This window comes from Dendrobates tinctorius, unplaced genomic scaffold (assembly GCF_039654945.1).
Source record: "Dendrobates tinctorius isolate UK_male_01 unplaced genomic scaffold, ASM3965494v1 ptg000251l, whole genome shotgun sequence".
NCBI classification, from domain to species: Eukaryota; Metazoa; Chordata; class Amphibia; order Anura; family Dendrobatidae; genus Dendrobates; species Dendrobates tinctorius.
The window spans coordinates 12,871,750-12,885,847 of record NW_027361918.1 but is presented as its reverse complement, the minus strand read 5'-3'; the positions used below and the strand labels follow the sequence as shown (position 1 = coordinate 12,885,847).

Genomic DNA, 14,098 nt, shown 5'->3' with positions numbered 1-14,098 from the left:
TGCCCAGTTTCGAACTGAGGACCTATCACGTGTAAAGCTAACGTGATAACCGCTACACTACTGAAACCAACCGATTCAAACAAACAAAAAATGCTGTGGTCATGGAAAGCAATAAAGAACAAGCACTGAAAGTCAAAAAGATCGTTTTCCAAGAGAAAAAGCTGTGTTTCTGCACAGTTTCGAACTGGGGACCTTTCGCGTGTGAGTCGAACGTGATAACCGCTACACTACAGAAACCGGAAGCAAGCGCTTACTGTGGTGACAACAAGCAATCAAGATCAAGAACTGAAAGTCAAAAGCTTGGATACCAAAGGGTAACAGCGTGTTTCTGCCCAGTTTCGAACTGGTGACCTTTCGCGTGTTAGGCAAACGTGATAACCACTACCCTACAGAAACCGGATGCGGAAGGTTACTGTGGTCATGACGAGCCATCGAGAACAAAGACTCAACGTCAAAAGCTTTAATATCAATGCCTAATGTCATGCTTCTATCCAGTTTCGAACTGAGGACCTTTTGCATGTTAGGCGAACGTGATAACCACTACACTACAGAAACCAGCTGCGGAAGGTTACTGTGGTCATGACGAGCCATCGAGAACAAAGACTCAACGTCAAAAGATTTTATATCAACGCCTAATGTCATGCTTCTATCCAGTTTCGAACTGGGGACCGTTCGCGCGTGAGGTGAACGTGACAACCACTACACTTCAGAAACTCCATGCAAAGCTAAAGATGTTTAAACATGCTGAAATGAACTTGAAAAAGAAAAAAACAGCCAGCCAAAGTCAAGAGGTCTTCCTCTATGTCTGAAGACATGACAAAGTGCATTTTGCAACACAGGAACCTTTCATTTGTCAGGCTATTGGAGAAAAAGAACAAACAGGGAAACAAAACCATGCTCCACAAAACATTCTCATGCCTTTGTCCAAAAGCCAAAAAGAAAAAGCACCTAGATGCCTGCTTTCGCACCTTGATCCTATCAGGTGTTACTTGAATTAGGAACACTTAGACACTGTCAAAAACACACATGCTTGCCAAAAGCAAAAACGGGTAGAAATAATCACATTGGTAAAAGTAATGCTCATTAAACCAGCAATAGAATATGCTAACTAAGGCTAATTAAGCCAACAATATACGTTTGTGATCAAAATAAAGAAAAGCCACATGTTTCTGCCCGGAATCAAAACAGGGAACTTTCAGGAGGATGGCAAACAGGACAATCACTACACTACAGAAACCAGACAAGAGCGTTTACTGTGGTCATGGCAAGCATTAAAAATCAAGCACTCATTGTTAAAAGCGCTAGTTTGCAAGAAGAACGCTGTGTTTCTGCCAAGTTTCGAACTGAGGACCTTTCACATGTAAAGCTAACGTGATAACCGCTACACTACAGAAACCAACCGATTCAAACAAACAAAAAATGCTGTGGTCATGGCAAGCAATAAAGAACAAGCACTGAAAGTCAAAAAGATCGTTTTCCAAGAGAAAAAGCTGTGTTTCTGCCCAGTTTCGAACTGGGGACCTTTCACTTGTGAGGAGAACGTGATAACCGCTACACTACAGAAACCAGATGCAAGAGCTTACTGTGGTGACAACAAGCAATCGAGATCAAGAACTGAAAGTCAAAAGCTTGGATACCAAAGGGTAACAGCGTGTTTCTTCCCAGTTTCGAACTGGGGACCCTTCGCGTGTTAGGCGAACGTGATAACCACTACACTACAGAAACCGGCTGCTGAAGGTTACTGTGGTCATGACGAGCCATCGAGAACAAAGACTCAACGTCAAAAGCTTTAATATCAACGCCTAATGTTGTCGGGGTCGTAAACGACAATGAATCCTCATTCACCAGTCATTCCAAATCATTGTGCGAGCGCAAAACATCTGGTACCGATTAAGAATGACTCAGACACGCAGCTGATTCAGTCTTAGCTAATGTCCTGCATCCACACCTGTCAGGGGCAGTACAACAACTGGCTTTATTTACAAATACACAATACTATATTGAGTGTTAGGGGAAGGCGTGCATTAGGCGGGGTTTATGCAGTATACATCTAGTGTCCAGTCTCTCTCTGATTCGTCAAAACGTCTCCCGATGGTTACTCCTTCTTCACATTCCTGAGTTATCTTTTTTAGGAGAAATGAAACTTAACTTAACTCTTTAGACACTGAATTTAAGTGAAAGTGAACACTGGCAGCCATCTTTAATACAGTTACATTTGCATTAGCAAGCAATTAGGAAAAACTTATTGTTTCACAGTATAAAAATATAAAAGTTATATAAGAAAATATATTTTCACCTTGACAATCCCCCCTAAACACTAAGTTTTTCCCTTAATGAAAGATCCTTCGAGACTGTCCATGTGATGGGAAAAGGGGAGGTGGATTTCTTCATCCAGACACCTCAGAAGCTCTCCCCTAGCGAGAGGCCTCCAGGCAGCTGAACCCTTCACTAACCTCACATGGAGTTCTCCCGCTGTCCCTAAACTAAGTCTCTTAACATCATCTGAGAATGGGGGTTTTGTCTACTCTCTTGAGGGGAATATACTTAGGGATCTCCCCTAGATCAGTACCATCGTACTCTGGTGGGTCTACTTCTTGATTGAGGAAGGTGCCAGTCGGAGTTGCTTTGGCAATAACCTTTTTATACAAGGGAATAACACAACAAAGAGTTATCGATCCAATTACAAGGAGGGCAATCAGTACTATACAAGCTTGTTGAAGGAATCCCTTGAGTCCACCCAACCAGCCGGAAAAGAAAGATGTGTCTACTCCAGCATTAGTTTTCAATTCTGCTGCTAACCCAGTTATCTTTTTAAGGGCTATCATGGTTTTTCCATTCACTCCAGAGTTCTGAGGGATATAGGTACAACACTCCTCTCCCACCATCCCACAAACTCCTCCTTTCTCAGCTAATATCATATCAAGGGCTAGTCGATTTTGGAGTGTCATCCTAGTGTTAGGGCCCAATTCTTCAACTATACCTTGGAAGGCATCTTGGCTGAAATTGACAAACCTTTGTTCACTGTAATATATGTAATTGATCCATTCAACATTTTTATTAATCTGCACCTGTGGGATTATAGAAGCAAAGCCAGCATAGATCTGGTTCTGGGCTTTAAATTGGTCAGGCACCCCCCTTGGCACTCCAATAGCATCAATATATACTAGTGGATCTTCTTCATAACTCATATGGAGCTGATCGAGGCTTCTCCTTTTCCTGGTAGGTTCATCAGGTATCTTTGGATCCCAGGGTAGAATCTTGAACTGCATAGCTAGTTTAACAAGGGTGCATTGGCCTGTCCAGGCATTTGGCAACCTAGGACGGAGCTTACCATCTCCACATAACCAATAAATGTCATACATATATTGTGTATGTTTGATTAACAAGTCAGTATCTAGAGAACTATTCTCTTTGCAGAAACCTGTCTCGAAGATCCCTACTGGTGTACCTGTGGTGTCGTGGGAATTATAGCAGGTGTAATTGTCAGCTAATACAGTTACTTCTCCTGGGACCTTTAGTTTGGGTTCCTTATGAATTAGTGGGACGTAATCTGGGCAATCAGTGGGCTTCAAACCTTTCAACAAATTCATGACACAGGCAGTGGTGTTTAGGTATGCTCTGAGTATTCAACTGGTCATTCGGAATAACAAAGGTAGCTGGAGTCAAACGACCCAGAGTACAAGCACCTTTTACCCCTACTGGCAACCATTTATATGCATTGTCTCCACATACCCAGAACATGTCACTAGGTAGGTCCCATAGGGCTGAATGTTGTAATACCAGTCTATGAACTAAATCTATGAACGCAGATACATTCTGAAGCATACACCAATTTGGAAGTTGTCCTAAAGGGCTACAATACCCTACATCGGGATTTCTACAGGTGGGAGTTCCTTTCTCATATCCAGATGACTCGTTGCAAGGTATATTACCTGAAATATTAAAACAAGTTTCATTATTGCCCTGGGGAAATAAATTGGAATACTCCCAGGACGTGTTATGCAACCTTCTTTCTAGCAGTATTGGTTTGAAGGCATCAGTAGAGTGGGAAGTTACATTAAAACTAACTTGTAGGCCATACATTGGAATTTGCCCCAGGTAGGTTAATCGAGTTCTATTCCTGGGTACCCAAGGCCCCCCTTTATATGCCAGATATTGAAGGTATGTGTTACTTCCTGAAAGATTACCCTGCCACCAAGGGTATCCTACCCATCCCACAATAGGTATTCCAACAGTTGTGTTCCATAACTTCACATTATTTGTGGCATTATTAGCGAGTAGTGTTGAGCATTCCGATACCGCAAGTATCGGGTATCGGCCGATACTTGCTGTATCGGAATTCCGATACCGACTTCCGATATTTTTTCAATATCGGAATTCGGCATCGGAATCGGAAGTTCAGTTGATTGACGGCCTGACGTCATCATGATGCGCGGTGTGTGCGCATCATGATGCGCCGTCATTTCGGGCCTTCCGGGGGTCTCTGCCGGCCTGCCGGGGGGCTGTGCCGGCCTGCCGGGGGGCTGTGTGGACTGCCCGGGGTCTGTACCGGCCTGCCGGGGGGCTGTGCCGGCCTGCCGGTGGTCTGTGGCATAAAGTGAGACTAGGGACTTTTTTTTTTTTTAAGTGGCGGAGGAATACAGTGCGGAAGGATACCTACCTTCCGTCATTGGATTCCTGCAGCCCGTAGAGAACGGCAGCAACAGCTGATGCTGCAGTTCTCTACCCAAGATCGTCGTGGGACACACTCGTGGACTGCTTCGGATCGTGGGTGAGTATTTTTGTGGTTTGTTATGTTAATATTTATCCCGGAAAAGACAATGGCTTCGGGGAACAATGTGACAAGTATTGGTAAGTATGTTACTCTATGTTATATGTACTGTATGTCTATGTATGTATTGTATGAATGTATTGTATGTATGTAGTATATATGTGGTATGTATGTAGCATGTAGTATGTATGTAGTATGTATGTAGCATGTAGTATGCAGCATGCATGTAGTATATATGTAGTATGTATGTAGCATGTAGTATGTATGTAGCATGCATGTAGTATATATGTAGTATGTATGTAGCATGTAGTATGTATGTAGCATGCATGTAGTATGTATGTAGCATGCATGTAGTATGTATATGGTATGTATGTAGCATGTAGTATGTATGTAGCATGCATGTAGTATATATGTGTTATGTATGTGGTATGTATGTAGCATGCATGTAGTATGTATGTAGTATGTATGTAGCATGTAGTATGTAGCATGCATGTAGTATATATGTAGTATGTATGTAGCATGTAGTATGTATGTAGCATGCATGTAGTATATATGTAGTATGTATGTAGCATGTAGTATGTATGTAGCATGCATGTAGTATGTATGTAGCATGCATGTAGTATGTATATGGTATGTATGTAGCATGTAGTATGTATGTAGCATGCATGTAGTATATATGTGTTATGTATGTGGTATGTATGTAGCATGCATGTAGTATGTATGTAGTATGTATGTAGTATATATGTAGTATGTATGTAGCATGTAGTATGTATGTAGTATGTATGTAGCATGCATGTAGCATGCAGTATGTATGTAGCATGCATGTAGTATATATGTAGTATGTATGTAGCATGTAGCATGCATGTAGTATATATGTAGTATGTAGCATGTAGTATGTATGTGTTATGTATGTAGCATGTAGCATGCATGTAGCATGCATGTAGTATGTATGTAGTATATATGTGGTATGTATGTAGCATGCAGTATGTATGTAGCATGCATGTAGTATATATGTAGTATGTATGTTGCATGTAGTATTTATGTAGTATGAATGTAGCATGTATGTAGTATGTAGTATGAATGTAGCATGTATGTAGTATGCATGTTGTATGTATGTAGCATGTAATTTTTTTTTTTTTTTTACATTTAACACATTAGCCGGATGATGGGACTACTACTGTCCCATCATTGGCTAATGTGTCAATCACTGTCATGGTAGCAGGCATCGCCCGATGGGACTTGTAGTCCCATCGGACGATGCCTGCACAGACCCCCGGAGCCTGCACAGCCCCCCGGCAGGCCGGCACAGCCCCCCGGCAGGCCGGCACAGCCCCCCGGAGCCTGCACAGCCCCCCGGCAGGCCGGCACAGCCCCCCGGCAGGCCGGCACAGCCCCCCGGAGCCTGCACAGACCACCGGCAGGCCGGCACAGACCACCGGAGCCTGCACAGACCCCCTGGCAGGCCGGCACAGCCCCCCGAAAGGCCCGTACAGACCCCAGAGAGGCTGTACAAGGGCAGGAAAGGGTTTTTCTTATTCCGATACTGGAAGTCCCATAGACTTGAATGGGACTTCCGGTATCGGAATCGGCGATACCAATACTTTTTTTAAAGATCGTCCGATACCATCCGATACGATACTTTGAAGTATCGGACGGTATCGCTCAACTCTAGTGACAACAAGCAATCGAGATCAAGAACTGAAAGTAAATAGCTTGGATACCAAAGGGTAAGGCTAGTTTCACACTTGCTTTTTTTTTTGCAGCGCGTTTTTCCCGCAAAAAAACGCATTGAAAAAACGCATACAAACGCATACAGATGCTGCGTTTTTTTCAAGCATTTTTATGAGCATGCATGAAAAAAATGCAGCGTTTTTATGCGTTTGTTTGCGTTTTTAGTGCGTTTTTACCGCGTTTGCGTTTTTTTCCAACATTAGGTGGCCCCTCACACTAACCCAAACCATGACTTTACTAATCCTAACCCTGACCCTAACCCTAACCCTAACCCTAACCCTGACCCTAACCCTAACCCTAACCCTAACCCTGACCCTAACCCTAACCCTAACCATAACCATAACCCTAACCCTGACCCTAACCCTAACCCTTAACCAAACCATACCCTGATCCTAACCCTAACCCTAACCCTGACCCTGACCCTAACCCTAACCCTTAACCAAACCATACCCTGATCCTAACCCTAACCCTGACCCTAACCCTAACCCTAACCCTGACCCTAACTCTAACCCTGACCCTAACCCTGACCCTAACCCTAACCCTAACCCTAACCCTGACCCTAACCCTAACCATAACCATAACCCTAACCCTGACCCTAACCCTAACCCTTAACCAAACCATACCCTGATCCTAACCCTAACCCTGACCCTGACCCTAACCCTGACGCTAACCCTAACCCTTAACCAAACCATACCCTGATCCTAACCCTAACCCTGACCCTGACCCTAACCCTAACCCTTAACCAAACCATACCCTGATCCTAACCATAACCCTGACCCTAACCCTAACCCTAAACCCCCTTAACTAACCCTAACTCTAACCCAAACCCCTAAATTCCATTGTCTAAACTAATGGTAAAAAAAAAAACGCATGTACAAAAAACACATACATAAGCATGCCAATGCGCACATATGCTCACCATAGACTTATAATGGGTGTCTTGCTGTAAAAAAACGCATTGCGCGCGCATGCGTTGTTTTGAGGCAAGTCGGACGCTCAAAAAATGCAACAGATTGCATTTTGTGCACCCGAGCGCATACCGCAAAAAAAAAAATGCGCAGTAAAATGCGTACAAACGCATGTGTATGCGCACATAAGCGCATCCCATGCAAAGTATAGGGAAAAAAAACGCATTCGTTATTTAGCGCTAAAATACCGCGAAAAAAAACACAAATGTGAAACCAGCCTATCAGCATGTTTCTGCCCAGTTTCGAACTGGGGACCTTTCGTATGTTAGGCGAACGTGATAACCACTACACTACAGAAACCGGCTGCGGAATGTTACTGTGGTCATGACGAGCCATCGAGAACAAAGACTCAACGTCAAAAGCTATAATATCAACGCCTAATGTCATGTTTTCATCCAGTTTCGAACTGGGAACCGTTCATGTGTAAGGTGAAGGTGACAACCACTACACTTCAGAAACTCCATGCAAAGATAAAGATGTTTAAACATGCTGGAATGAACTTGAAAAAGAAAAAAACATCCAGCCAAAGTCAAGAGGTCTTCCTCTATGTCTGAAGACAGGACAAAGTGCATTTTGCAACACAGGAACCTTTCATTTGTCAGGCTATTGGAGAAAAAGAACAAACAGGGAAACAAAACCATGCTCCACAAAACATTCTCATGCCTTTGTCCAAAAGCCAAAAAGAAAAAGCACCTAGATGCCTGCTTTTGCACCTTGATCCTATCAGGTGTTACTTGAATTAGGAACACTTAGACACTGTCAAAAACACACATGCTTGCCAAAAGCAAAAACGGGTAGAAATAATCACATTGGTAAAAGTAATGCTCATTAAACCAGCAATAGAATATGCTAACTAATGGAAATTAAGCCAACAATATACGTTTGTGATCAAAAAAAAGAAAAGCCACATGTTTCTGCCCTGGATCAAAACATGGAACTTTCAGGAGGATGGCAAACAGGACAATCACTACACTACAGTAACCAGACAAGAGCGTTTACTGTGGTCATGGCAAGCATTAAAGATCAAGCACTCATTGCCAAAAGCTCTAGTTTGGAAGAGAAACGCTGTGTTTCTGCCCAGTTTCAAACTGAGGACCTTTCGCGTGTAAAGCGAACGTGATAACCGCTACACTACAGAAACCAACCGATTCAAAAAATACAAAAAATGCTGTGGTCATGGCAAGCAATAAAGAACAAGCACTGAAAGTCAAAAAGATCGTTTTCCAAGAGAAAAGCTGTGTTTCTGCCCAGTTTCGAACTGACGACCTTTCGCGTGTGAGGCGAATGTGATAACCGCTACACTACAGAAACCGGATGCAAGCGCTTACTGTGGTGACAACAAGCAATCGAGATCAAGAACTGAAAGTCAAAAGCTTGGATACCAAACGGTAACAGCGTGTTTCTGCCCAGTTTCGAACTGGGGACCTTTCGCGTGTTAGGCGAATGTGATAACCACTACACTAAAGAAACCGGCTGCAGAAGGTTACTGTGGTCATGACGAGCCATCGAGAACAAAGACTCAACGTCAAAAGCTTTAATATCAACGCCTAATGTCATGCTTCTGTCCAGTTTCGAACTGGGGACCGTTCATGTGTGAGGTGAACGTGACAACAACTACACTTCAGAAACTCCATGCAAAGCTAAAGATGTTTAAACATGCTGAAATGAACTTGAAAAAGAAAAAAACATCCAGCCAAAATCAAGAGGTCTTCCTCTATGTCTGAAGACAGGACAAAGTGCATTTTGCAACACAGGAACCTTTCATTTGTCAGGCTATTGGAAAAAAGAACAAACAGGGAAACAAAACCATGCTCCACAAAACATTCTCATGCCTTTGTCCAAAAGCCAAAAAGAAAAGCACCTAGATGCCTGCTTTCGCACCTTGATCCTATCAGGTGTTACTTGAATTAGGAACACTTAGACACTGTCAAAAACACACATGCTTGCCAAAAGCAAAAAGGGGTAGAAATAATCACATTGGTAAAAGTAATGCTCATTAAACCAGCAATAGAATATGCTAACTAAGGCTAATTAAGCCAACAATATACGTTTGTGATCAAAATAAAGAAAAGCCACATGTTTCTGCCCGGGATCAAAACAGGGAACTTTCAGGAGGATGGCAAACATGACAATTACTACACTACAGTAACCAGACAAGAGCGTTTACTGTGGTCATGGCAAGCATTAAAGATCAAGCACTCATTGTCAAAAGCGCAAGTTTGCAAGAGAAACTCTGTGTTTCTGCCCAGTTTCGAACTGAGGAACTTTCGCGTGTAAAGCAAATGTGATAACCGTTACACTACAGAAACCAACCGATTCAAATAATCAAAAAATGCTGTGGACATGGCAAGCAATAAAGAACAAGCACTGAAAGTCAAAAGGATCGTTTTCCAAGAGAAAAGCTGTGTTTCTACCCAGTTTCGAACTGGGGACCTTTCGCGTGTGAGGCGAACGTGATAACCGCTACACTACAGAAACCAGAAGCAAGAACTTACTGTGGTGACAACAAGCAATCGAGATCAAGAACTGAAAGTCAAAAGCTTGGATACCAAAGGGTAACAGCGTGTTTCTGCCCAGTTTCAAACTGGGGACCCTTCGCGTGTTAGGCGAACGTGATAACCACTACACTAAACCAGGGGAAGAGTCTTGAGGAGATCATTTGCATATTCCCAGTGCCTTCTGGGATAAGTGAAGAGTCTCCGCGAGCTCAACGATCACTGGGTTTTGACCATTGCAGCTGAAAAGAGTTAATCGGAAAACCAGGGGAAGAGTCTTGAGGAGATCATTTGCATATTCCCAGTGCCTTCTGGGATGAGTGAAGAGTCTCCGCGAGCTCAACGCTCACTGGGTTTTGGCCGTTGCAGCTGAAAAGAGGAAATCGGAAAACCAGGGGAAGAGTCTTGAGGAGATCATTTGCATATTCCCAGTGCCTTCTGGGATAAGTGAAGAGTCTCCGCGAGCTCAACGATCACTGGGTTTTGGCCGTTGCAGCTGAAAAGACGAAATTGGAAAAACCGGGCGCCTATCGGCGCGCGAAATTTGGCTCATCTTTCATCGTTTTTAAGAAATCCCAAGATGGAAGAGGCCAGGAGCCATTTGGTGAGCTGCATTTCTTGCTACATGTTCACAGATTTACCAGTGGAAAAGCCAAACTTCACATGCCACAAATGCAAGCTTGTGTCCCTGTTGGAGGAAAAGTTGCAAAATCTCGAAGAGAGGTTAGCTACGTTGAAGATCATTAAGGAAGGTGAAGAGTTCTTGGACAGAGCAGAATTATCTCTTCATGTTACAGAAAGAGAAGAAATTCGAAGTGCACCTGAAGAAAAAGAGGAATGGAGACATGTGACCCAGAGAAGCAGGAGGATCAGGAGGCAGTCAGAACCCATACTGCTCAGGAACCAGTACCAGGCTCTCACGCAGGAAAACGATGAAGAAATACATCAGGATAAGACTTTGCCAACAAACAGCAACCTTGTACGCCCTCAGAGTCCTCCTGGATGGAGAAAGAAAAATGTTGTGAAGAAGAAACGGAGAGTGGTGGTCATGGGGGATTCCCTGCTGAGAGGAACAGAGGCCGCTATCTGCAGACCGGATATAACTACAAGAGAAATGTGCTGTCTTCCAGGTGCAAAAATTAAAGATGTGTCTGACAGGATATCAGGACTCTTCAGACCTACAGATGACTACCCATTCCTGCTACTACATGTGGGGACAAATGACACCGCAAGAAACGACCTGGAAATCATCTGCAGAGACTTTGAAGACTTAGGCAAGAAAGTGAAAGAACTGGGAGCGCAGGTGGTCTTCTCTTCCATCCTCCCAGTGGATGGCCATGGAACAAGGAGGTGGAATAAGATTCTGCAGGTGAACAACTGGCTACGTCGATGGTGCCGTCAGCAACGATTTGGATTTCTGGATCACGGAGTGAACTACTTATACGATGGACTACTTGCTAGAGATGGGGTGCACCTTACGAAGACTGGAAAGCATGTATTTGGAAGTCGCCTTGCTACACTTGTAAGGAGAGCTTTAAACTAGAACAACATGGGAAGGGAAGCAAAAGACCAGAAAAAGCCATACACCTGACAAATGCTATTGAGAACTCTGCTATTAGAAGTGGAAAGGAAGAACAAAGACGAAAGAATCTAATTAATAAAAATATTGGAGAAAGAGAAACCAATCACAAACTAAAATGTTTCTATACTAATGCACAAAGCATGGGCAACAAACAAGGAGAATTGGAACTACTAACACAGGAACAGAAATATGATGTCATTGGAATCACTGAAACTTGGTGGGACAATACACATGATTGGAATACAAGACTAGAAGGATACAACTTATTTGCAAGAAACAGACTTGATAAACGAGGAGGGGGTGTCGCATTGTATGTTCGAAACGCGTATATCTGCACAGAGATTGAAGCTTCAGAGACTGGGAGTTCTGTGGAAACTGTTTGGGTAAGAATACAAGGACAGAACAATGGAAAGGACACCATTGTAGGCATTTACTACAGGCCGCCTGTGCAAGCCGAAGATATAGATGAACTCTTTATGCATCAGATGGCCAAGTTCTCCAAAAAATATGACATAGTTGTCATGGGAGATTTCAACTATCCAGACATTTGTTGGGAATCTCTCTCAGGCAAAACTAACAGGTCAAGGAAATTCTTATCCTCTCTTGCTGACAACTTTATCTTCCAAAAGGTAAAGGAGAAAACAAGGGGAACTGCTACCTTGGATCTAATCCTTATAAACAGGGAGGAAATGGTTGAGGAGGTAAAAGTGGCTGGGACCCTAGGAGGTAGCGACAATGCTATTTTAGAATTTTGGATTACTAGAGGTGGAAGACCTGTGAAGACTCAGACGTCAAGGTTAGATTTCAGAAAGGCAGATTTTAAGGGATTCAGAAAGAGAATTGGAGGGATCCAATGGCTGGATATCCTTAAAGACAAAAATGTCCAGGAAGGATGGGAAATCTTGAAAAATGAAATTCTCAAAGCACAGTTGTTAACAATTCCGAAAAGAGGGAAGAATACGAAGCATTTAAGGAAACCAGGATGGATGAACACAGAACTTAAGCACATGCTAAAAAGGAAGAAAAAAATGTTTATAAAATGGAAAGAGGGAGGCATATCTAAAGAAGAATATAATGCTGTCTGCAGAACCTGCAGGGCGCAAATCAGATTATCTAAAGCTGAAAATGAACTGAGGCTTGCAAGAGATGTCAAAAGCAATAATAAAGGATTTTGGGGATATGTCAAAAGTAAAAGAAAAGTCAAAGATGCTATAGGATTTTTACAGGATGAAAATGATGAAATGGTAAGACAGGATGTTGAGAAGGCTGAACTTTTAAATTCCTATTTTGCATCTGTTTTCTCTCAGAAAGGAAATGCAACATCAACTGTTATTCACTGTCCTATTAAGGGAATAGAAGAATCCAGGATATCTATAAACAGAAAGATAGTGAGGAAACACTTAGCTAACCTAAATGAATTCAAGTCTCCAGGTCCAGATGAATTACACCCCAGAGTACTGAAGGAGATAGCAGAAGAAATTTTTGAACCCCTCTCCATAATCTTTGAAAATTCTTGGAGAACAGGAGAAGTGCCAGAAGACTGGAGAAGAGCAAATGTTGTTCCTATCTTCAAAAAGGGGAAGAAGGTGGACCCAGGCAACTATAGGCCGGTGAGTCTGACTTCTATACCAGGAAAGATCTTTGAACAAATTATTAAACAACATGTATGTCAGTACCTGGATAAGAATGAAGTGATTAAACAGAGTCAGCATGGGTTTCTAACTAATAAGTCATGTCAGACTAACTTAATTTCCTTCTATGACGGTATCACTGATTGGGTGGATCAAGGAAATGCTGTAGATATAGTATATCTTGACTTCAGCAAAGCATTTGACAAAGTCTCTCATACAATCCTTATTGAAAAAATGACTAAGTATGGAATGGACAGGGCAACTGTTAGGTGGATTCATAACTGGCTTAGTGATCGGACCCAAAGAGTGGTCGTAAATGGCTGCACATCCAGTTGGAAGAATGTCTCAAGTGGGGTACCACAGGGCTCTGTCCTGGGCCCTGTATTGTTCAACATCTTTATCAACGATTTAGATGAAGGAATTGAGGGTAAACTGATTAAATTTGCTGATGACATAAAGCTAGGAGGGATAGCTAATACTAGAGAAGAGAGAGAGAGGATTCAAAAAGATTTAAATAAACTGGAGAAGTGGGCAGCAACTAACAGAATGGTTTTTATCAGGGAGAAATGCAAAGTACTACATCTGGGCAATAAAAATGAAAAAAGCATATATAGAATGGGAGGAATAGGGCTAAGTGACAGCACATGTGAAAAAGACTTGGGTATACTAATAGATCACAGACTGAATATGAGTCAACAGTGTGATGCAGCAGCAAAAAAGGCAACTGCAATTCTAGGATGTATTAACAGAAGCATACAGTCTAGATCACGTGAAGTCATTATTTCCCTCTACTCCTCTTTGGTCAGACCTCATCTGGAATATTGTGTCCAGTTTTGGGCACCACATTTTAAAAAAGACATCAACAAACTGGAGCAAGTTCAGAAAAGAGCGACCAGAATGGTGACCGGTCTGCAAACCCT

At 42.6% G+C, this 14,098-nt stretch overlaps 4 non-coding genes across 4 annotated transcripts; all 4 read right to left on the bottom strand.

Moving 5' to 3' along the window:
* Positions 1-1,493: 1,493 nt before the first annotated feature.
* TRNAV-CAC (transfer RNA valine (anticodon CAC)) lies at positions 1,494-1,566 on the bottom strand. Its single transcript has one exon. It is a non-coding gene; the product is annotated as a tRNA-Val (tRNA).
* Positions 1,567-7,697: 6,131 nt separating this feature from the next.
* TRNAV-AAC (transfer RNA valine (anticodon AAC)) lies at positions 7,698-7,770 on the bottom strand. The gene has a single exon. It is a non-coding gene; the product is annotated as a tRNA-Val (tRNA).
* A 768-nt stretch (positions 7,771-8,538) lies between these two features.
* TRNAV-UAC (transfer RNA valine (anticodon UAC)) lies at positions 8,539-8,611 on the bottom strand. Its single transcript has one exon. It is a non-coding gene; the product is annotated as a tRNA-Val (tRNA).
* A 1,264-nt stretch (positions 8,612-9,875) lies between these two features.
* Positions 9,876-9,948, bottom strand: TRNAV-CAC (transfer RNA valine (anticodon CAC)). The gene has a single exon. It is a non-coding gene; the product is annotated as a tRNA-Val (tRNA).
* Positions 9,949-14,098: the final 4,150 nt, after the last annotated feature.